A 22,098-nucleotide genomic window follows, 5' to 3' on the forward strand; every position below is an offset into this window, starting at 1 on the left:
CACGTCCAGCCAGCTGACCCACACGCCGTTCTCAAGGACTTTGTTCCAGAATGGAAAAGCCAACCGGACAAGGACAATCCCCTAAAAGCTAAGACTGTGCCGTTCTCACTTATTTCCCACCTCCAAGACTCCCTAGTCCGAGGTTGTCCTTCAAAATAGAAGGGGATTAGACTTAGTATTCTTAAAACAAAGGGTGGTGGTGGGAGGGGGTTATGTGCTGCCTTAAACTAGGATGTTGCTTTTTTGCTGGAATGTAAATGAGAGCGAGAAAAACAACAAGGTTGGTTACAATCCTGGTTTAATCATTCCCCCTGGCTCACTCTGAGAGCAACCTGGACCCATGATTGGGTCCTGCATAGGATCCTCTGAAAAAGGGGGGAATGTGAGGCCCAGGAAATTTAAGCAAAAATCCCCTACCCCTGCTTAAGGCACTGCCCCACACTAGTCAAGACCAGGGCACACCCTAATCGGAAATCCGCTCAGTGATAGGCCAGTTCAAATGGATACTTGAGGGTAAAATGTAATTCAATCGGCCACTTGCTTGTGGACCGACATGACTGTGCAACTTTCTGCATATCCCATTGGCCACTGGTCCCTATAAAGCTGCTATGCCTCTTGGTCTCAGGGTCCAAGTCCCTGCTCCACTGTGTCGGGTATACTTGGACCCAAGCTCGAGCTCGTAAATAAACCCTTGTGTGTTTGCATTGGTGTCGGCTCATTGGTGGTTTCTCCGATTTGCAATCTTGGGCACAAGGGAATCCTTGCATCAATAACAGCAGGTTGGTAAGTGCTCTCATTTCTTCTTTGCTGCTGAGCTGCTTTCAGTGTGTTTGTTTGTTTATATGTTTTTAGTTTGAACCTCTGAAACAAGTAAATAAATCTGTAAAGGTTAAATTGCAGTGTCTGCTACATGACCTCTTGAAATTAATAAACTACCTTAGTAAATGGCTTCAGATTTTTTTCAAATTACTCTTAAAAATCTCCCTAGAAGGTTGAACTTTGTTGTTAGAAAAGGCTAAAGTCCACAACAATTTTTATAAAGAGAAGTAGCATTCAATAATTCATGCCAAAGTATAGTGTTTTCTGCTTTCTTCAAGTTACATTTCTTTCTTTCTTTCTTTCTTTTTAAATATTTTATTTATTTATTCATGAGAAACACAGAGAGGAGAGAGAGAGAGAGGCAGACACACCAGGCAGAGGGAGAAGCAGGCTCCATGCAGGGAGCTGGACGTGGGATTCGATCCCGGGTCTCCAGGATCAGGCCCTGGGCTGAAGGTGGCACTAAGCCACCACGCCACCCGGGCTGCCCACTCCATTTCTTTCTTAGGGACAACTACTTTCAACTTTTTAAGCATTTTTTTCTGAAATTTACATGCCCATAATTCTAATTCTATTACATGTAACCTGATCTCTTTTCATTCACCTGTTTTATCTACTCACTTGATATTACTGTAGAGGATCCATCTCATCAGCCTTCCCTCCAATATAATTATGTCACAAATTTTAGAGTTGGTTACTATTATTCTCAGCTGGGTATTATATAGTAGTTTGATCATAGTACCTTCCTTACTTTTCCATTTTGAAGTTAATCATTGCCTTTCTTTTTCTTTTCCTTAGTTCTCTTTCCCACACCTTTGATTAACCTCTCACTACAACTTTCCACAGTCCTCAGGCTTCCTTGTGAAGGAAATCTATCTGTCCCATTATTTACTTAGAAACTTCCCTCCCGCAGACCTCCATTCTCTCTCCATCTAGGTCTGTGGCATAACTATCATCCTGAGACTTTTTTTGTCATCCTTGGACTTGCCTTGCCTTTCTCTGGGATTCTATTATCTAGTTCCTAGATCTTATATCTTCTCAAGGGAGGAATGGAAAGGGGTGGGGCAAAGAACAAATACACACACATATTTACATACATACACATACATATGTTATATATGTAACATACATAACATCATATGTTAAATTTATTGAGGTACCATTTATATTCAATAAAAAGCACAGATCTTAATAGTATAGCTCAGGAGGGCTTGACAAACGAATATCCCTGAGTAAGATATATAAAGTTTCTATCCTCCAGAAAGTTCCCTTGTGCTGCTTAATCCCACTCCGCTCCCCCACCCCCACTCTGTGCAATCAAAAGTCCATTAATAACTGGACTCCCCAAAAACATGACTTCTAATAGCCTGCTGTTGATCAGAAGCCTTACTGATAACATAAACAATACAAACCTGGGAGGACAAGCCAGACCAATCTGTCCAGTTGATTATAGTGGAGGGGGCATGAAATAGGCACTTTTTTTTTTCATTTTAAAAATAGACTAATTTTTTAGATCAGTTTTAGGATCACAGCAAAATTGAGCAGAATGTGTGGAGATTTCTTATGTACTCCTTGCCTTACCTGTGGAGGCAATCTCCGCATAAACAACATCCCCCACCAGAGTGGTACATTTGTTACAATTGATGAACCTACATAGAAATATACTTTGAAAAAAAAAAAAAGAAAGAAATATACTTTGAGTTTGGATTTGCTTCCCTAGACCTCATGTTTCTTCCAGCAACTGAATTCATGGACTTATTGAATATCTTATGTATCTTTGTGTTTTTAACAAAGAAGCTCACTCCATAGAGAGAAGCAAGGCAGTGGAAAAATGAAAATAGGTTTCATTTCCCACATATGCATTTGACTTTGAAACAAAGTAACCAATTAAAGATTAGGTGTGTTGCCAAAAATGTGTGAAATTGGCATGTTGTCTTATGGGATATATTATAGACTTGGAGTCTATGACCAATACTGTGGTTTCTCCCATTGCCAGAATTCGTGAGTTGAAGAGGGCATGACACTTCTCATTATTCTATTTATCATCCACTTAAAAATTTTTTCCTTATTGCCACTTGCAAATTTTGTTTATTGGTGCTGTTATTTTAGAGTCTATTGATTTAGAATCTTCATATTCAAGAAAGAAATGTTCCCATTAGGCACACAACCACTGAATTGGAAGCTATGACTTTCATCTTGATCATTTGAGGCTCCTCACACCACTAAGTAAATCAAGAAAAAATTGGACTAAGCATTGGTTAGGATGATTTATTCTGATTATCCTGGAGACTAGAATTCACATCACGTATCGGGAACAGGGAGGAGTATGGGTGAAACTCAGAGGACCCATCTACTGGTTTGACGGTGTGTTGTTGTTGTTTTTAGATTTTATTTATTTATTCATGACACACACACACACACACACACACAGGCAGAGACACAGGCAGAGACACAGGCAGAGGGAGAAGTAGGCTCCATGCAGGCAGCCTGACATGGAACTTGATCCTGGGTCACCATGATCTCGCCCTGAGCTGAAGGCGGTGCTAAACCGCCCTGCCACCCGGGTTGCCCGGTTTGACCATGTTTAATCGTAAAAATCAGTGGAAGACCATAGCAACCCTGTGCAGAGAGACAAAGGGCTCATATTTCTGCTAATAAAGATTTGGACCAGTCCACTGGATAAATAACCCTGAAAAGTAAGCCGCCAATTAAAAGGGAACACAGAACGAGTAGTGGAATGAGAGTGAATCCATCAGCCCCAGTTAAAAGGTTATAATCAGTTTCAGACAGGACTATCATAGCACCAATCTCCTCTTTTAGCCTGAACTGGCATCACTTTAACCAATATAAACATAAAAACTTAATATCAATTTCTGTGTATTTCATTCCAGTCCACTCCATTGTAAAAGCCACATGACATTCTTTTCGAGGTATACCGTTCTCTCCAGACTTTACTATTAACTATTAGGGCACGTGAAGCTATTATAGAATCTTGGACCCTTTGGCTTCTAGGAGTTCTGTTATCCAGCTTAATGGGTCTTCTAGATTCCAACTTATTTATCTACATGGAATAGGAGACTCTAAAACATGACAAACATATCACACACATAAAAATGATTCAAACAAAACTTGTAGAAGTAAAAAATGCTTTAATAAAATCAACAAATAAAAGATTTGTTTAGTAATAGAACACAGAATCCATGAACTACAATATAAAACAAAAAAATTCTCCAGGATGTAACAAAGAAACAAAAAGAAAATGGTAAATATAGAAAAGAAGGTAAGAGTTATGATGTATTGAGAAAAATCTAACATACATTTGATTTCCAAAAGAGGAAAAAGGAAACATAGCAAAAGCAGTATTTGAAAAGATAACGGATAGGAATTTTCTAGAACTGACTAAAGACAGGATTCATATATTTGAGAGGTACACTGAACCTCAAACATGTTGTATTCATTTTCTGTGGCTGCTGAACAAATTATCACAAACATAGTAGTTTAAAACAACAGAAATTTATTATCTCACAATTCTGGAGACCAGAAGTTTGAAATCAAGATGTCAAGTGAGGCTGTACTCTGTCTGGGAGCTCTGGGGGAGAATCTATTTCTTGCCTCTTCTAGCTTTTATGGCTCCCACCATTCCTTGGTTTCTTTGGTTTATGGACACATCACTCCAATCTCTGTCTCTATAGTCACTTGGCTCCTCTGCTGTGTGTATGTCAAATCTCCCTTTGCCTTTCTCTCATGAGAAAATTTGCTGTGGCATTTAGGGCCCATCTAATAATTCAGGGCAATATTCTCATCTCAAGATCCTTCATTTAACTACATATGCAAATATTATTTTTTCCAAATAAAGTAACATGATACATTCCAGAGATTAAGACATGGGCATATTTTCCGGGAGATTTTCAGCCTACCACACAGGTTAAATAATAAAGATGATTTCTTTTCAATGGATTAGTAGTTAGACTGAAAGCTCATCAGCAAAAAAGCCAGAATTCAGAGGAATGATACTTTGGATGTGCTGAAAGAAGGTAACTATTGCCTAGAATTCAATATGTAGGAAAACTATCTTCGATAAAGGAGGAAGACATAAAAACATTCTTAGAGAAAAGAGTTGAGAAATTTTATAACCAACTCACACTTACTAACTTTAATTCTAAGGGCTATACTTCAGGCAATTCAGGAAATTGATCCTAGATGGTAGGTCTAAAATGCAAGAAAGGGGCACCTGGGTGGCTCAGTGGTTGAGCATCAGCCTTTGGCTCAGATTTGATCTTGGGGTCCTGGGATCAAGTCCTGGATCTGGCTCCCTCCTGGAAGCCTGCTTCTCCCTCTGCCTATGTCTCTGCCTCTCTCTCTCTCTGTGTCTTTTATGAATAAATAAACAAAATCCTTAAATAAAACAAAATAAAATAAAATACAAGAAAGAATGAAGAGCAAAGAAAGGGGTAAAATGTAGGCAAGTTTAAATGAACACTGACTATAAAGAAACAATAATGTCTACTTTTTAAAAAAAAAAGAATAAATAGAATTAAACTATAAGATAACAAGGATATATTGGAGTAACTCATGAAGACAAAGTGTTCAAAGATTCTTTTATTATTCATTTAATAATTATTCATTTGACAAAAGTTTTTGAGCTTCTGTTATGCATCTGGCACTGTTGTAGGCTGGGAGTGCAATGATGAACAGACAAAACCCTTACCTTAATAGAACTTACCTACATTCTAGTTAGAATAAAGAAAATGAAAAAGAAATACAAGCAAAAAATGTATATAAAGTGATAAGCACAGGAGTAATTAAAGCAGGACAGAGGAATGTAAAATATTGGGTCTTGGCTTTTAAATTACAGATGGGGTAGCTAGGGAAGATTGCACAGAGGAGGTGACTGCTGAGTCAATCTGAAATAATTGAAGAAGCTAGCTATATAGATACCAGGTATGAATGAGGAAGGGGGTTAGGTGGTGGTGGTGGGGTAGATAGAGGAATAGAGCATTCCAAGCAGAAGAAGGAACAGCTGCAAAAGCTCTGAAATGGGAACATGCCTAGAGGGCTCAAAAATAAGGAAGAATTTTAGTGTGACTGGATCTGAATAGAGGAGGAGAATAGAAAGGAATGCAATGAGAAAGGGAATAGGAAGCCAGATGCTGTGGGACCTTTTATGTCATGGTAAAGACTTGGTGAGTTTTACCCTGCATAAGAAAGAATGCCTTCAGAGCTTTTGGCATGATCTGACTTGAGTTTGAGGAGGATTACTTGGTTGCTAAATTGATAATTCAGTGAAAAGATTATTGTGACCTGGACTAGGATGGTGATAGTGGAAAGTAAGGTGGAGAGAAATTGTCAAATTCTGGATAAATTTAGAAGGTGAAGCTGATAGGATTTGCTAATGGAATAGATATAAGGCATGAGGAAAAAGAGGAGTCAAATATATATTGAGGTCATGACTGGTTACATAATCTGCAGGGTTCAGGAAAAAATAAAAATTCAGGGCATCCTGTTCAAAATATATGAAGAATTTCAAGATACCTACATCAGGCACTAAATCAATCTCAAAACCCTTTTACAGTGGGGCCCTGTGTGACTGCATAGGTCACAAACCCATGAAGCCAACCGTGACCAAGGTTTTAGGCCTGGCTAAATGGAAAATGAGGTTTTGTTTTTTTTTTTAATTTTTATTTATTTATGATAGTCACACACAGAGAGAGAGAGGCAGAGACATAGGCAAAGGGAGAAGCAGGCTCCATGCACCGGGAGCCCGACGTGGAATTCGATCCCGGGTCTCCAGGATCACACCCTGGGCCAAAGGCAGGCGCCAAACCGCTGCGCCACCCAGGGATCCCAAAATGAGGTTATTTTTAATTGAGACTGGAAAAGCTGAGATTGGAATGGTATTTATTAACTTTATCTTTCACCAATCAAATATGATCATTGTAATGTTTTATATAACTATAAAATAGAAATAACATGTATAACTTCTAAGCTAACAAAAGAAGAGAAATGAGAGTGATATAGTCAATCCATGAGAAAAAAAATGGGAAAAAGTTCAATAAAATATGCAGAAAAAGTGGGATAAATAAAGGCACATGATAAGATTGTATATTTAACTAAAAATATGCCAATAATTATAACAAATATAAATCGACTAAATTATTTAGATAAGAGAAAAAGATCATCAGTCTGTCATATATTAAAACAAACACTCAACTATGTGCTGTTTAAGAACCAACTGAGCCAGTCAAGTGTCCTGAGATGAAATTTAAAAACATGTCTCTCCATGGCTGAAAAAAAAAAAAAAAAGATATAGAAGATTTGAACAAAGGGGGCACCTGGCATGCAACTCTTGATCTCAGGGTTCTAAGTTTGAGTCCCAAATTGGGCATAGAGATTGCTTAAAAATAAAATCTTAAAAAGAAAAGAAAAAGAGGGGCACCTGGGTGGCTCAGTCAGTTAGGCATTTGCTTTCAGCTTGGGTCATGATCCCAGGATCCTGGAAATCTGCTCCTCCCTCTCTCTTTGCCTGCTGTTCCCCCTGCTTGTTCTCTCTCTCTCTCTCTCTCTCTCTCTCTGTGTCTCTATGTCAAATAAATGAATAAAATCTTTATAAGAGAAAAAGAAAAGAGGGCACCTGGGTGGCTCGGTGGTTGAGCATCTGCCTTCGGCTCAGGGTATAATCCCAGGGTCCTGGGATCGAGTCCCATATCAGACTCATCGCATTGAACCTGCTTTTCCCTCTGCCTAGGTCTCTGCCTCTCTCTCTGTGTGTCTCTCATGAATAAATAAATAAAATCTTTACCAAAAAAAAAAAAAAAAAGAATATTTGAGCATGATTAATAAACTCAATCTGAATTATATATGGACCCTATCTCCAGCAACTGTAGAGTATCTAGTCTTTTCAAGCAAACTGGGGACATACAAAAATTGACAGTCTCGTAGGCCATAAAAGCAAGTCTTAATAACTTTTACAGAGGAGTGTACTCTGACTGCAGTGAAGTTATGTTAGAAATTGGTCACTAACAGTTAAATAAATAATTAAAAGAAAACATTTTTCTTTGGTTGGAAATGATGATAAAGATACCTAAATATATTGAATCAGATAAGAAATTGCAATGGATATGAGAAAATATTTAGGTTGAACAAAAATAATGTGTATTAAAACATATGGAACATAAAACATATTAAAATAGAAAAAAGTCTAAAATAATTGAAGTATACACCTCCAGAATTTGAAAAGGAACAGTGAAATAAACATGAAGAGGATTGCTAGAAGAAAGTCATAAATATAGGAGCAGAAGTTAGTGAGATATAAAACAAACATATAGGGATGCCTGGGTGGCTCAGCAGTTGAGTGTCCGCCTTCGGCTCCGGTCTTGATCCCAGAGTCCTGGGACTGAGTCCCACAACCAGCTCCTTGCATGGAGCCTGCTTCTCCCTCTCCTTCTGCCTATGTCTCTGCCTCTCTCTGTGTGTCTCTCATGAATAAATAAATAAATAAAAATCTTTTTTAAAAAGTTAAAGAAAAATAATATGAGGACCAATAAGATAAAAAGTTGGTTTTTGAAAAGATTAATATTTGAGAAATTCCTGTCATGACTGATCAAGAAAAAAAAAAAAAGACAGAAGGCACAAATAACTAAAATCAGGAATTTTATGAGGAGATATCTCTACAGATGGTGTAGTCATTAAAAAGATTGTAAGAGAGTATTATGAACAACTTTATGTTAATCCATTAAAAAATTACAAGATGGGGGATCCCTGGGTGGCGCAGCGGTTTGGCGCCGGCCTTTGGCCCAGGGCGGGATCCTGGAGACCCGGGATCGAATCCCACATCAGGTTCCCGGTGCATGGAGCCTGCCTTCTCCCTCTGCCTGTGTCTCTGCCCCTCTCTCTTTCTCTCTCTCTCTCTCTGTGACTATCATAAATAAATAAAAATTAAAAAAAAATTACAAGATGGAAACATTTCTAGGAAAAAATATAACATTAATTTTGATTTAAAAATATAGAAAAAATAGATTATTCTGGAGTAGTGCCGTCCAAGAGAAATATAACATAAGCCAAGAATGTGAGCCATGTGTGTGATTTGAAATTTTCTAGTAGCCATATTTATAGAAGTAAAAAGAAACAAGTATGATTAATTTTAATAATGCATTTTATTTAAACCCGTATATTCAAAATATTATCACTTCAACATGTAATCAATATAAAAATTATTAACAAATATTTTTCATTTTTCTTTGGTACTAAGTCTTTTGCTAAATAAAAGTGTATTTTAGACTTAAAGCACATCTCAATTTGAACTCACCACATATCAAAGGCTAATGTGGGGCTAGTGGCTACTGTATTGAACAGTGCAGACTTAGACCAAGGTTAGAGAAGCTGCTGTAACAGGTATCAAGATTCTATTTATTCATTAAGTAGGTTCCACACCCAGCATGGAGCCCAACTCAAGGCTTGAACTCACGACTCTGATATCAAGGCCTGAGCTGATATCAAGAGTCGGAAGCTTAACTGACTGAGCCACCCAGGTGCTCCTTAATTTTATTTATTTATATTTTATAATGTGGTAACTAAGACAGTGTAAAACTTGTGCAGATCTACACAAATACACCAATGGCTGCTTTATTAATAATCAGGAAATACAAATTAACATCACTCTGTATAATACTATATATCCACCAGATTTCCAGAAATGGAAACTTCTGATCATACCAAATGTTGATAAGGATATGGAGCAATGTTTTATTTATTTGCCTGGGATGCAGTTACTAACATGATCAATTTATTTTCTTAAACTATTTATTGTTATGGAAGCAACTCTGAAGAAAATTAGAAAATAGAGGGATCCCTGGGTGGCGCAGTGGTTTGGCGCCTGCCTTTGGCCCAGGGCGCGATCCTGGAGACCCGGGATCGAATCCCACATCAGGTTCCCGGTGCATGGAGCCTGCTTCTCCCTCCGCCTGTGTCTCTGCCTCTCTCTCTCTCTCTGTGACTATCATAAATAAATAAAAAATAAAAAAAAAAAAATAAAACCAGAAAATTAAAAAAAAAAAAAGAAAATTAGAAAATAGAAACAAGTAAAAACAAACCAAAATCCTGTTTCTAGTACCTAGAGATCACCATTATGATGTGTGTGTGTGTGTGTGTGTGTGTGTGTGTGTGTTTCAGAGGAAAGATGAAAGAGGCTTGCTTTTCAGAAGCCTCAGAAATGCAGTGGAATAGTCTTATATAGAAAATATTAAAATAGTCAAGAAAGCTGGAAAGGTCTTAGATTAAATCTTTACATTCATCAACAAGGGTATCTGAAATAGGGTATGTAAACAATGGGAATATAAATGCTAAAAGACCAGAATTTTTTTTTTAATTTAAAGATTTTATTTATTTATTCATGAGAGACACACACAGAGGCAGAGACACAGGTAGAGGGAGAAGCAGGCTCCCTGCGGGGAGCCCAGTGTGGGACTAGATCCTAGGACCCCAGGATCATGCCCTGAGCCAAAGGTAGATGCTCAATCACTGAGCCACCCAAGCATCCCAAAGATCAGAATTTTTAATATTGCTTTATAATGCTTATTGATTTTCATAAAGAGAAGTTTTTTCAGTAGCTCATAGGCTACTTTTGTATATAATTATTCTATTTTTAGAAATAATATTTAGAAAATACTAAAAGCATGCAGAATATAAAAATCTCTCCAATTCCCTTAACTGTATAATTTTGGTATATTTCCTTGCAATTTTTAGTGTGTGTATGTTTAAAATATATTTGATGATGTGGCTTTGAAAAAAGTAATAAACATGGATTGAAAAAAATTAGAAACTATACAGAAGTATAAAAAATAATCATCCATAATCTCAAAAGCCAGTGGACTCCTTCCAGCTTTAATCATCTCGCTTCTCTATAAACTTTTTAATATAACCCAAGCAAGACAGCTTCGAGGCTGTTCATTTAAGATGAGGGGTAGTGAAGCATTTCTCCACTTCAAGGAAGCTAGGAAATCTAATGGGGTCTCCTTCACCCAGTGAAGGAAGCTGGAGCCACATAATAAGGCTCTGCAGCAGCATGTATAATTAAGGGGTTTTTTTGGTAAATGTATCATGAGCAAAAAAAAATTACAAGATCTAAGGAGCTGAGCATGATGGATTGGCCTAAGTCATGTGCAGAACAATCTCTGCAAAGAAAATCACATTGTTGAAGATCCAAAGGATGTATTTAGATGGACACATACATTTAAAAATCCCTTGGATGGACATCTCAGTGGTGTTGCCCTCTTCCAATTTCAGAATTTCCTCCTGGAATGTTATTTCACCTAACCAAAACTACTGTAGGTTCAGATAGTTTGTCTATTTTTCTCCCCATTGCTAGAAGGCAACCTTAGACTAAGATCTTTAAACTATTACCATCTTTGTCCACACACATTTGCCTTTTTTTTTTTATAGATATATTTTTTAAATTTTTATTTATTTATGATAGTCACACACAGAGAGAGAGAGAGAGAGGCAGAGACACAGGCAGAGGGAGAAGCAGGCTCCATGCACGGGGAGCCTGACGTGGGATTCGATCCCGGGTCTCCAGGATCGCACCCCGGGCCAAAGGCAGGCGCCAAACCGCTGCGCCACCCAGGGATCCCTGGCAATGTGACAAGGGACATAGAAAAAGAGTAGATCAACATCCAAGAGAATTAAAATGAGATAAAGAAGTTAAAAATATCCAAGAGAAAGTGGCTAAAATGGAAGGCAGACAACAAAGGTCCAACACATGAATAATGTGGTCTCTGAAGAAGCAAACAAAACATTGGAATGTAACTAGTATTTAAATTTATCATCCAAGACAATTTTCTGGAAATAAAAGAACATTTTCGTCTACATATATAGAATTACAGTGTAACTTGAAAATTGACATGAGACAATTATCTCTGAGACATATCCTATTAAAACCATTAGACTTTAATACCACAAAAGAGACAAACAAACAAACAAAAACAAAAGACATCCTCAGAGCCTCCAGGCAGAAAGATCCAGTGACTTACAGGTAAGAAAACCAGGTGGGGCATTGTCTTCTCATCAGCCACATGTGAAGCAATGCAATAGTGAAGCAGCATTTTTATGATGCTCAAGGAAAGAAAGTGCTAATCAAGGATTTTATACCCACCTCAGCTATCCAAACCATGGTATACTGTGTGTATGTCCTTCCTGAAGAACATAGGAGAGAATGAACTTCATCCAACTAACTGATAACAGAGGAAACTTTAACAAAATAACCAATGGTGAACACTTAATATAGTCAATTATGGAGCTAGGAGTAAAACAAGAGAGGAAACATATAAATATTATATGTTCTGACAAAGTAGAAAGAAAACATCCAAAAATGTGAGAAGACAGGATAAAGATGGGGAAAGCAGAATAAGATCATTGCCTCTTGTAGTTGAGTGGGAGTCAGAAGATATCACTGATGGGTCAGGTAATAACAGGATAAGTAAGAAAAAAAAAAGGACTTAGGGAAACTATACAATATATAAACACAAAGGTAATAGCTAGAACAAAAAGTACCCAAAAAACCTTTAAAATTAATATAGAGGATAGACCTACAGAAAGAAGCATAGCAAATACAGTATTAATATTCACTGTAATTATAACATAAAAAATATGACAGAGTTGAAACCAACTTTGGTCATCTTGTTACATGTGAATAGGTTTAACTTGCCTATATGTCAAAAGATCTTCAAATTGGCTTATGTAACACAACCAAACTCTATGCAGTGATCAGAAAGATACCCTTAACACAGTGAACCAAAAAGAGTTAAAGAAATAGACAAAAATTTACCAGGCTAAGGAAACAATAAGAATTCAAGGATCATTATTGTGATATGAAACAAAGTAGAATTTAAGCCAAAAGGTATTAAACAGGATAAAGGCACAGTAAAGTCAAAACTATAATTCACAAAGGACTGCAATCTGTATTGGGGGGGAAAAATGCCATAAAGAAAATTACTGGGATTAAATTGTCAATTTTGGAATATGGACTGTAGTTTAGATAAAAGGTGTCATATTAAAGTCCAACTTCCTAAATAAGAGAACAGCCTTGCTCTTAGGAAATACACAGAATTATTAAGTAGTAAAAGTCTATGACATATTTGACTCACAACTAGTTAAAAAAATGTGGTGAATCTAGTTAAAGGGCAAATGAGAGCTCTTTGTATTATTCTTATAACTCTTTGTTAAATTAGAAGTCATTTTTTTTAAAAAAAAGGTAAGTTGTATGTATTGGCTAAAACTCATCCAAAGGTCCACTTGAGATTTATGCATTCCTCGGTATGTAAATTTTATCCAAAGAATTCTGCAAACCATAAACAAAGATTAAATTCCCGTTGGTAGCTGCACGCTGAGGTGCTTGCCCTCAAGTATACCAGCTGCACCTTTCAAGTCCTCCCAGAATGAGATGACCTGCTGAACATGTGAAAGAGATGGATGGACAGTTCCACAGGCTATTAAAGCAAATTCATCACAGAATGCAGGTGGTGGGTACCCGATTCTTTCGACTTTTTCTGTATGTTTGGAAATGTTCATAACAAAATGGCAGTGAGACAAAGTATGTCAGTAGTTTGATGTCATGTAGACTTTATGAATAACTAGAGGGCTGACTAGATTTCCCACTTTCCAGCACCTTCTCTGTTCCCTTGGTCTCTGTCAGCCTCCACTATCCTGGACTGGTCACACAAAGTCTCGGAAACTCCAGGAACGCTCCACCCGCACGCATGTCTCCCTGGGTCTGCCGCCCTGTGGATGGGCGAGTCTCGCCTCCAGAACTGGGCCCCACAATCTAGCTCGGTTTTCCTCTTCCTCCAGCTTGAAATAAATTAGGCCACGGCTCTTCAGACTTTGAATTCGCTTCCTTTAAAACACACACAGGCACACACGCACACCTGTCTTCGCCAGGGTGAGGCAAAGCTAGTTCTTAACTGCATGGAAGTCTGGTTCTGGTTTATTTTTTAGGGTAAGAAAAAAAGGCCATTAAAATTCTCTCTGATGGTGGAGCCGGTCCTCGTGGGGGGAGGGGAGGGACGGAGCCAAGGGAGGAACTTTCCCGGTAAGCAAAACCCCACTTAAAAATTTTCCCTTTCTTTCTGTTTTTCCTTTTTTCCCTCTTGAAGCGGCTCTCCCTGGAGTCAAAGCATTTTACAAAAACAAACCATTCCAAAGCTTTCAAGTCCAGGGAAAGCTCAAGCAAAGTTAATTAACATGAAGGTTCTCACAAAAGTTAATTAACATGAAGGGACTCACAAAAGCTGTCTGTTGGCATCTGCTCGCCTCCCATGTGCAGCGGCCCCTTTGTCTGATGGCAGACCCGGCCGGCCCTGCCCCACAGCATCTCCCAGGGCTCCCCCAGGCTTGGCCCTGCCCCCACAGCATCTCCCAGCACCGCCGGCTCCCCAGGTCCAGCCCTGCGTTTCTCCCAGAGCACCTCTGGAGCCTTCGCGATATTCTAGGAGGCTCCTAGCTTCTGTGATGATCCAGGGCTGCTTGTGTGTAGTCCCTGAAGAAAGCTGGTTTTCAAAGTGCGGGTTTGAAAAGGAAAAAGAGGAAAGAAGGCTCGAGATGAAAGCTCTTCATAACATGAGAGCTATTTCTCCTGGAGTAATGAAGACATATAGATACACAGAAAATAGAAAATCCCTGGAAACAATGATAGACTGAAACGACATAATGTAATACATAATAAATAATGCAGCAGATTGAATAATAATGTAATAAATATTTTAAAATATTACATCAATATCAATAAATGATATTGAACATTATTTGTGGGGCACCGGGGTGGCTCAGTGGTTGAGCATCTGCCTTTGGCTCAGGTCCTGATTCCGGGGTCCTGGGATCGAGTTCTGCCTCGGGCTCCCCTCAGGGAGCCTGCTTCTCTCTCTGCTTGTGTCTCTGCCTCTCTCTGTGTGTCTCTTGTAAATAAATATAATACATACATACATACATACATACATACATACAATCTTTAAAAAATTATTTGTAAGAATCATATCATGAAACCGTACACCCTCTCTGACTTTGCCTCTGCTCTACATAAAGATACTTTTTCTCAGAAAGAGGAGTATAATGTACTTACTTTTTTCATAATCTGCAGTTTAATTGATTGGTAGATCATGAATTTTTTCAATGTCAGTAAACATATACTCTCTAAACATATAGTCTCTGCAGACCCACAAGGACTTTTTTGATCTTGCAGAAAATCAAATTGTCATGAATAAATAGGTATATAGGTCCTGCTGTGTCACTTATCAGGCCTCTTATATGTATACAGCCAAATATATGTGTGTGGTATTTATTGAACCAACGTCATGAAGTAAGCTTATTTCTCTTAAACAAGGGCTTACTTTCCAGATTCTTCCCTAGAAAGAAGTACAATTGTGCCGGAAAAATCCATTAGTTTAGATTTATGGAGTTATGTATCATTTATCTAGAACTATGATACCGAGGACATTTGCTAGGAATGCAGGTTTGGTTCTCTCTTGAGACTTTAAAATGTCTATTTCAGAGTTCCTGATGATTACAAAGGAGTCATACTGACACACATGTAAATCTCTCTTCATTTATGAACTGCGCACAGTAAATGGCCATGGTTCTTTGCTTATCCAGGAGCTGGCCTAGGTGTGTTCACTGGGATTTATTTAGAAATTTGGGGTGCAGGACTGATGTGACCAGGACACAAATAGAAGATCCAAGGAAGACTTGATTTTCATTGCAGATATTTCCTATTATTGCTGCGTTTTGTTTTTTGTTTTATTTCACAAGTACTTCCTATAATTCCAAGTATCACTCAGACCACAGGGTGTAATTGCCCAGTGACTACTTTGCTAGCTTCTATAAGCAGAAGGTTTTGAAGTGACTGGCTTGGGGAGCAGGAAGGGTTCCACACACTGCAGCCTTCCCCGTGCCTGAGGCGATGTGAACAGGTAGAAACACAGTGGGTTGCTTTCATTTGCTCCTGTATAGGTGATTTCCTAGAAGTCTGCCACCACTGACAACAACGGAAACTGTGGATATAATACATAAATGCAAATTTAGATAGTAGAGAGCAGAGGTATTTCTAGACAAGTCCCAGACAGGAAAGAGCACCAAATCTCAAAAGGTAAGAAAGATCATTCTGGATCACGGGAAGTGTTTTATGGGGTGTAAGAGCCTGACGTGGATTTGAATCCTGGATCAGCTCCCTAATGGTCCAAAGATCAGTAGTTTCTGGGCAGCCCCGGTGGCTCAGTGATTTAGCGCCGCCTTCCGCTTGGGGTGTGATCCTGGAGACCCGGGATCGAGTCCCACGTCGGGCTCCCTGCATGGAGCCTGCTTCTTCCTCTGCCTGTGTCTCTGCCTCTCTCTCTCGGTCTGTCATGAATGAATAAATAAAATCTTAAAAAAAAAAAAAAAAAGATCAGTAGTTTCTGGTTAGGGTTTTCTACTTCAGGAACGGGGGGTTGGAAGGGAATCAGTGGCCATTTTACAGCACGCTCCCAGTATTTCATCAAACACGAACATAGGGGCTGCTCTGAATATTACAGCTGTAATGAGTGAGCTAATCACTCACCTTCAAGTTGATTAAAAAGGAGATTATCATGGATGGGTCTGACCCATCAGTTGGAAGACCTTCAACAGAGGGTCCAGGCTTTCCTGGGAGTTAAAGATTGAGTCTCTTCAGGTCATGCCTCTGGGGATTCATGTGCTCATGATCTGCCTTTCCTTTCTGCCCTAAGGAGGACTGTGGACCTGCTTAGCCAGCCTTCACAACTGTGTAAAAAAAAAATTCTCGTGATAAATCTATCATCTATCTATCTATCTATCTATCATCTATCTATCATCTGTCTCTCATTCCTTTTATTGGTTCTGCTTCTCTTGGTGGATCCTAACTGATATACTCTGTGAGCCTTGGTGTGATTTTTTTTAAATTTTTTTTTTATTTATTTATGATAGTCACACAGAGAGAGAGAGAGAGAGGCAGAGACACAGGCAGAGGGAGGAGAAACAGGCTCCATGCACTGGGAGCCCGACGTGGGATTCGATCCCGGGTCTCCAGGATCGCACCCTGGGCCAAAGGCAGGTGCCAAACCGCTGCGCCACCCAGGGATCCCAGCCTTGGTGTGATTAATGACATGAGGGAACTTAATGTCTCATACCAGGCTTGCTTTTCGAGTGACGTAAGAAAGTGCATGGAAAGCCCGGGACCTGCAAAGATGTCAACTCTATTTTGGACACTATCTCTGCTCCTTCCATCTGATCCTGGACATTTACTCACAGGGTGCCAATAAGTCTCCAGGTAAGTAATCTCAAAAACCAGTCCTGCCCCCTGCAGAAATACCAAAATGACCCTGCCAGTTCACAATGATCCTTCCTGCTTCTGAATTTCTAGGTTCTGCTAAAGACTAACCCCATTTGCCATTTAGCATCCTGTAATCATCTGATACATAGCATTATGCATCATTTAGTCCCTCCTCACTCCCACCAAGGTACCCCAAAAGATTAGGGCATAAATTGGTTAGATTGCTCCAACTCAGATTCTGTCATAAGCTATGTAATACTCTTTGCAAGTAAAATATGTACATTATTTTATTCTTCTTTTCCTCAGCTTACCCCCCAAGAACAGGCAATGATGGAAAAGGGCAGGGATACAGCTATATCCATGGCTACTCTGAGACCAAATGGGGTATCTCTTTAGTACTGAAGACTTGGAATCTCAGAGGTTAGGTCACTCCTTAGGATGATCATTTGTTTGGTTTTATTATTATTTGATTTTCAGATGGGAAACACTCCCTATCTTCCTGTATATCTCTCTCCTCTAATGATTCAACATAGATTTCCTCATAACCCAGCAAATATCTGAGAAAAATGAAAAAAGTATGTCCACACAATAATTGGCACATGAAAGTTTATAGCAGCACTATTCATTATCACAGAAGGCAGAAATGACCCAAGGGTCCATCATCTGGCCAATGATAAACAAAATGTGGGGTAGCCAGGCAGCGGAATATTATTTGGCCCTGAAAAGGAGGGAAGCACTATTTCCTGCTACACCATGGATGAACCTTAAAAACATTACACCAAGTGAAAGGAATTTGGCCCTGAAAAGGAGGGAAGCACTATTTCCTGCTACACCATGGATGAACCTTAAAAACATTACACCAAGTGAAAGGAATTTGGCCCTGAAAAGGAGGGAAGCACTATTTCCTGCTACACCATGGATGAACCTTAAAAACATTACACCAAGTGAAAGAAGCCACAAAAAGACCACATTCTATGTAATTCCATTTATGTGAAATGTCCAAAACAGAGCAGAAAATAGGCTAATCGTTGCTTGCTCTGAGGGAGATGCAGAGGATCAGGGAGTAGGGCTAAAAGGAGATATAACTGTGCTAAAACCAGCTGTGGTGATGGTTGCACAAGTCTGTGAATATACTAAAAACTATTGAATCGTACTTTAAATAGTTAAATTGTATGGTATGTGAATTATATCTCAATACAGCTAGTAAATGAAAACAGAGTTGGGATAAAATTTATTTACACAAATATATTCTTTTTTGATGACTTTTTGTTTCAGCTAGCAAATACACATGCTTCAAGTCCACCTGTCCTATCCTCAGATTCCAGAGTCTTCCCCTAATGTCACTGCTCATCAACTGATTAATCCCCACCCAACTCATTCGCCATCACCCTAAGTTCCCAGCCAGCAGATGTTCACAGCCTGGCACAGCGTTAATATCTATGTTGGCTATTATTGTTACTGCCTTGGAATTTGCAGTGCTACCTGATTTTGCTGCCTCTTTAACTGCTCCTCTTTTCTTCCTTTGTGGCTTCTTTTTCCTCTTTTTGCCCCCTGAGCGGGAAGCTCCTCAGCCTCCATCCTCCCTCCTTTCCATCTCCACTCTCTCTTGGCAGGTGCTCCCCAACTATGCTTTCCGTTCTGACCCTTCCCAGATGGATGTCGGTCAGGACCTCTGGGTGGGAGCATCTCCTCAAGTATTTACACAGCCGAGTGAAACTCCACCATCTCTGGGACTGCGTCGGCTCCTCCTCACTCCTGCATTTCACCTGCAGGCCTTCCCGTCCTCACAGCCGCCGCTCAAGCAGGAGCCCCTCTGTGGGAAGGCTGGGCTGCTCCCTCCACAGAGACTCCGAGCTCTTCCCCAGCCGTGGGGATGTCGTGGGGATGTCGGCGGCTGGAAGCTTAGCTCAGTCTCTCTTTGAGAGTTGTGCTTGTGGAGGAAAGACATTTGGGTCAATATCATGATCTTTTCCTGGTGACAGCCTGTATCCAGTGACAGGTCAATGTTAGAGTGGAGAGCTCTAGAACCTCTTTGATGTAAATTGATCCAACTGGGAAGGGCCATCTCAGCCCTGACACCAGCAGCATGGAAGTAGGCTCCTTTCTCAGAAAAGTTTTCTACCTTTCCACTTACAAGGAGGTTGCACATTTCTCTTTGGAAAGCAAATCCTAGGAAAGTACATTTTCTCTTAGAAGTTTCAGAGGGAGCCTCTCAACATCTAACAGATTCCTTGAATCAATCACTGTGGCCAGTATATGATGCTCTTATTGGACAGTTGTAGTCACATGATCAACCCCAAAACCAGGAGAACTGTACCTTGAAGCAGATAGACTGAGGGTCGGGAAGGGGGTGGTTTCTTCAGAAAATTGGGTTGGAAACCCAATCAGTGAATGAATGTTGGGAAACACAAACAATAGATTATAGCTGTCATTGCATTTGACAGCCACTGCAACAGCTACCTACGCTCTTCCTGTTTCAAAGTTTTATTTCTGTTGCTTTCATCCATCCTTCAGAGCTTTGAAACACAGACACAATCATGTCTCTGTTTAACAGTATTCACGAGGGAAAACAGATAAGGCTAGCTTTCAAGGTCACATTCTTCCCATGTGCCCTACATGTGCCCTTCCTAAACTTCTGAGAGCTTAAGAATCACCTGCAGAGGGGAGGCCTGGGGGGTTTAGTAGGTTAAGAGTCTGCCTTCGGCTTAGGTCATGATCCTACTATCCTGGGATCAACCCTCGCATGGGGCTCCCTGCTCCACAAATAAATAAAGTCTTAAAAAAAAAAAAAAAGTAGAAGAAGAAGAATCACCTGAGAACCTGGCTGGCTCAGATGGAAGAGTGTGACTACTGATCTCTGGGTCCTGAGTTCAAGCCCCATGTTGGTTTAGAGATTACTTAAATAAATAAAATTGAAAAAGAAAAAACAGAAAAAAGAAAAAGAATCATGTAGAGAACTTATTAAAACAGATTCTCGGGCCTCAAACCCAGAGATTATGATTTAGTGGAGTTGCACACAGGGGAGCCTGTGGTTTCACATTTCTAGCAATTTGCCAGGTTATGTTGAAGCTACTATAGTCCTGACCGAACTCTGAGAACCATAGCTCATGGGTAGCATCTGCTCCAACAAAAGGGACCTCTCATTTTCCAGACACATTCTCAGTTTCTTATCTTCTGGGACTTAGCCAGCCTCTTTCATTTACTGATAATGTCCTACTCACAGTCTCTACCTATCCTTCAAGGCCAAATTCAAGTGGCAGCTCCTTCATGACATCTTTCCTAATTTATTCATCCCTTTGAATCCCATTTTTCTTGATTTATTCCTTTTTAAAAAATTATGCATCATATTCTAGTTGTATATCTATCTTCATTTATCTCTTTTAAAATATTTTAAAAATTGCCTTTTTTTTGTTTGTTTTTGAAGTTTATCTATTTAAGCAATCTCTACACCCAGTGTGGGGCTCAAACTCATGACCCTGAGATCAAGAGCAAGCATGCTCTACCTACTGAGCCAGCCAGGCACCCAACATTTTTTTTGTTTGATTTTGAATAATTATATAAATGATTGCTTGAAAAAATAGGAGAAAATAAACACTACTCCAGTAGTGAGCATAGCATAATGTATAGAGTTGTCAAACTGCCATTTTGTACAGCTGAAACTAATGAAACCTAGTGTATCAACTGTACTTCAATAAAAAAAAAAATCCTTCTTGGTTAGAGATATATAATGAAGTATCTGTCGGTGGAATGGGATGATGTCTGGGATTTGTGTTAAAATACTCCAGTAGGCAATGAGAAATTGGAGGAGGACAGACAAAATAGAATCTGAGAAGCATTACCAATTGTTGGAACTGAATACCCTGGAGGCTCATTATTCTATGCTATATTCGTGCATTTGAAATTTTGCTCTAGTAAAAAGTAAAGTAAAACAAAAAATGCACATATATGTGTCATTATATTTACATATATTTGTAGGGAAATAGAAAGAATTAGACTTTAAGGTTCTTCATATCAGGGACTGTGATCCTGGTACTCCTTTTATCCTGCTCACAATCTGGAAAGGTGCCTGGCTCTAAAGAGGGTGCCACGCTCTGTAACCAGCTGTGACACGAATGCACAGTAGAGGCAGACAGTTGCCACAGCGTTTGCGCTGGTGGTGCTTAAACCTGGAGGCTCAGAAATCTACTACTTGCATTACAACCTCTAGCAGATCCTGTAACCTCACAGGAACTTGGTGTTCTCATCCGTACAGTGGGAGAAATTGTAGTAGGTACTTTGTACGGTTCGTTCTCTTAACAAATACTGTACTTGAGTGCTATGTTCCAAGCACAGATCTAGCTTTGGGGACACGGTAGTAAATACCATAGCCAAATCCCTGTCTTCAAATAGCCAACATTCTACTAGGGTGAGAAGGACAATAAACAAAGAAGTTGACAAAATATAGAAGATGTTAGAAAACACGAACCGCTGTGAAGAAACTTAGGTAGAAGAGGGAGATGGGGGTGCTGGGGTGGGGGTGTGGATTGTGTTTGCAGTTTTAAAGTGGGTGAGCAGGTGGGGTCCCCTGAGAAGGCGATGTTTTGACAAAGACCTGGATTCGATGAGGGAATGAGCCGTGTGTCTGTCTGTCTGGGAGACGAAATGTCCAGTCCTGGTGGAGGGAAGAATTAGGTGCAAATGCCCTGAAGGAAGACTGCCTGGTGTGTTGAGAAATAGCAAGAATCAGCACCATTGCCTGTATGGTGGCTAGAGTGCAGACAGGATTTAACGTGGAGACATTATATTCCAAGCCAGGGGTGGCCACACAGAAAATACTTTAGGCTTCGTAGGCCAAATGATGTCTGTCACAACAGCCCAACTGTGCCCCTGTGGCATGAAAGCGGCCCTAGACCATACAAAAGTGCATCAACATGTCTGTGTTCCAATAAAACTTTATTAACAGAAACAAGTGCCCAGTCTGGATTTGC

The 22,098-nt window shown here is 39.6% G+C and overlaps 1 long non-coding RNA gene across 1 annotated transcript; it reads left to right on the forward strand.

Annotated features, from left to right (window-relative positions):
* Nucleotides 1-584: 584 nt before the first annotated feature.
* On the forward strand, nt 585-21,389 carry LOC140599676 (uncharacterized). Its single transcript, XR_012002606.1, has 4 exons — nt 585-783; nt 13,192-13,334; nt 16,992-17,128; nt 18,745-21,389. It is a non-coding gene; the product is annotated as an uncharacterized lncRNA (long non-coding RNA).
* Nucleotides 21,390-22,098: the final 709 nt, after the last annotated feature.

The sequence above is a fragment of the Vulpes vulpes genome, chromosome 1, assembly GCF_048418805.1.
Source record: "Vulpes vulpes isolate BD-2025 chromosome 1, VulVul3, whole genome shotgun sequence".
NCBI classification, from domain to species: domain Eukaryota; kingdom Metazoa; phylum Chordata; class Mammalia; order Carnivora; family Canidae; genus Vulpes; species Vulpes vulpes.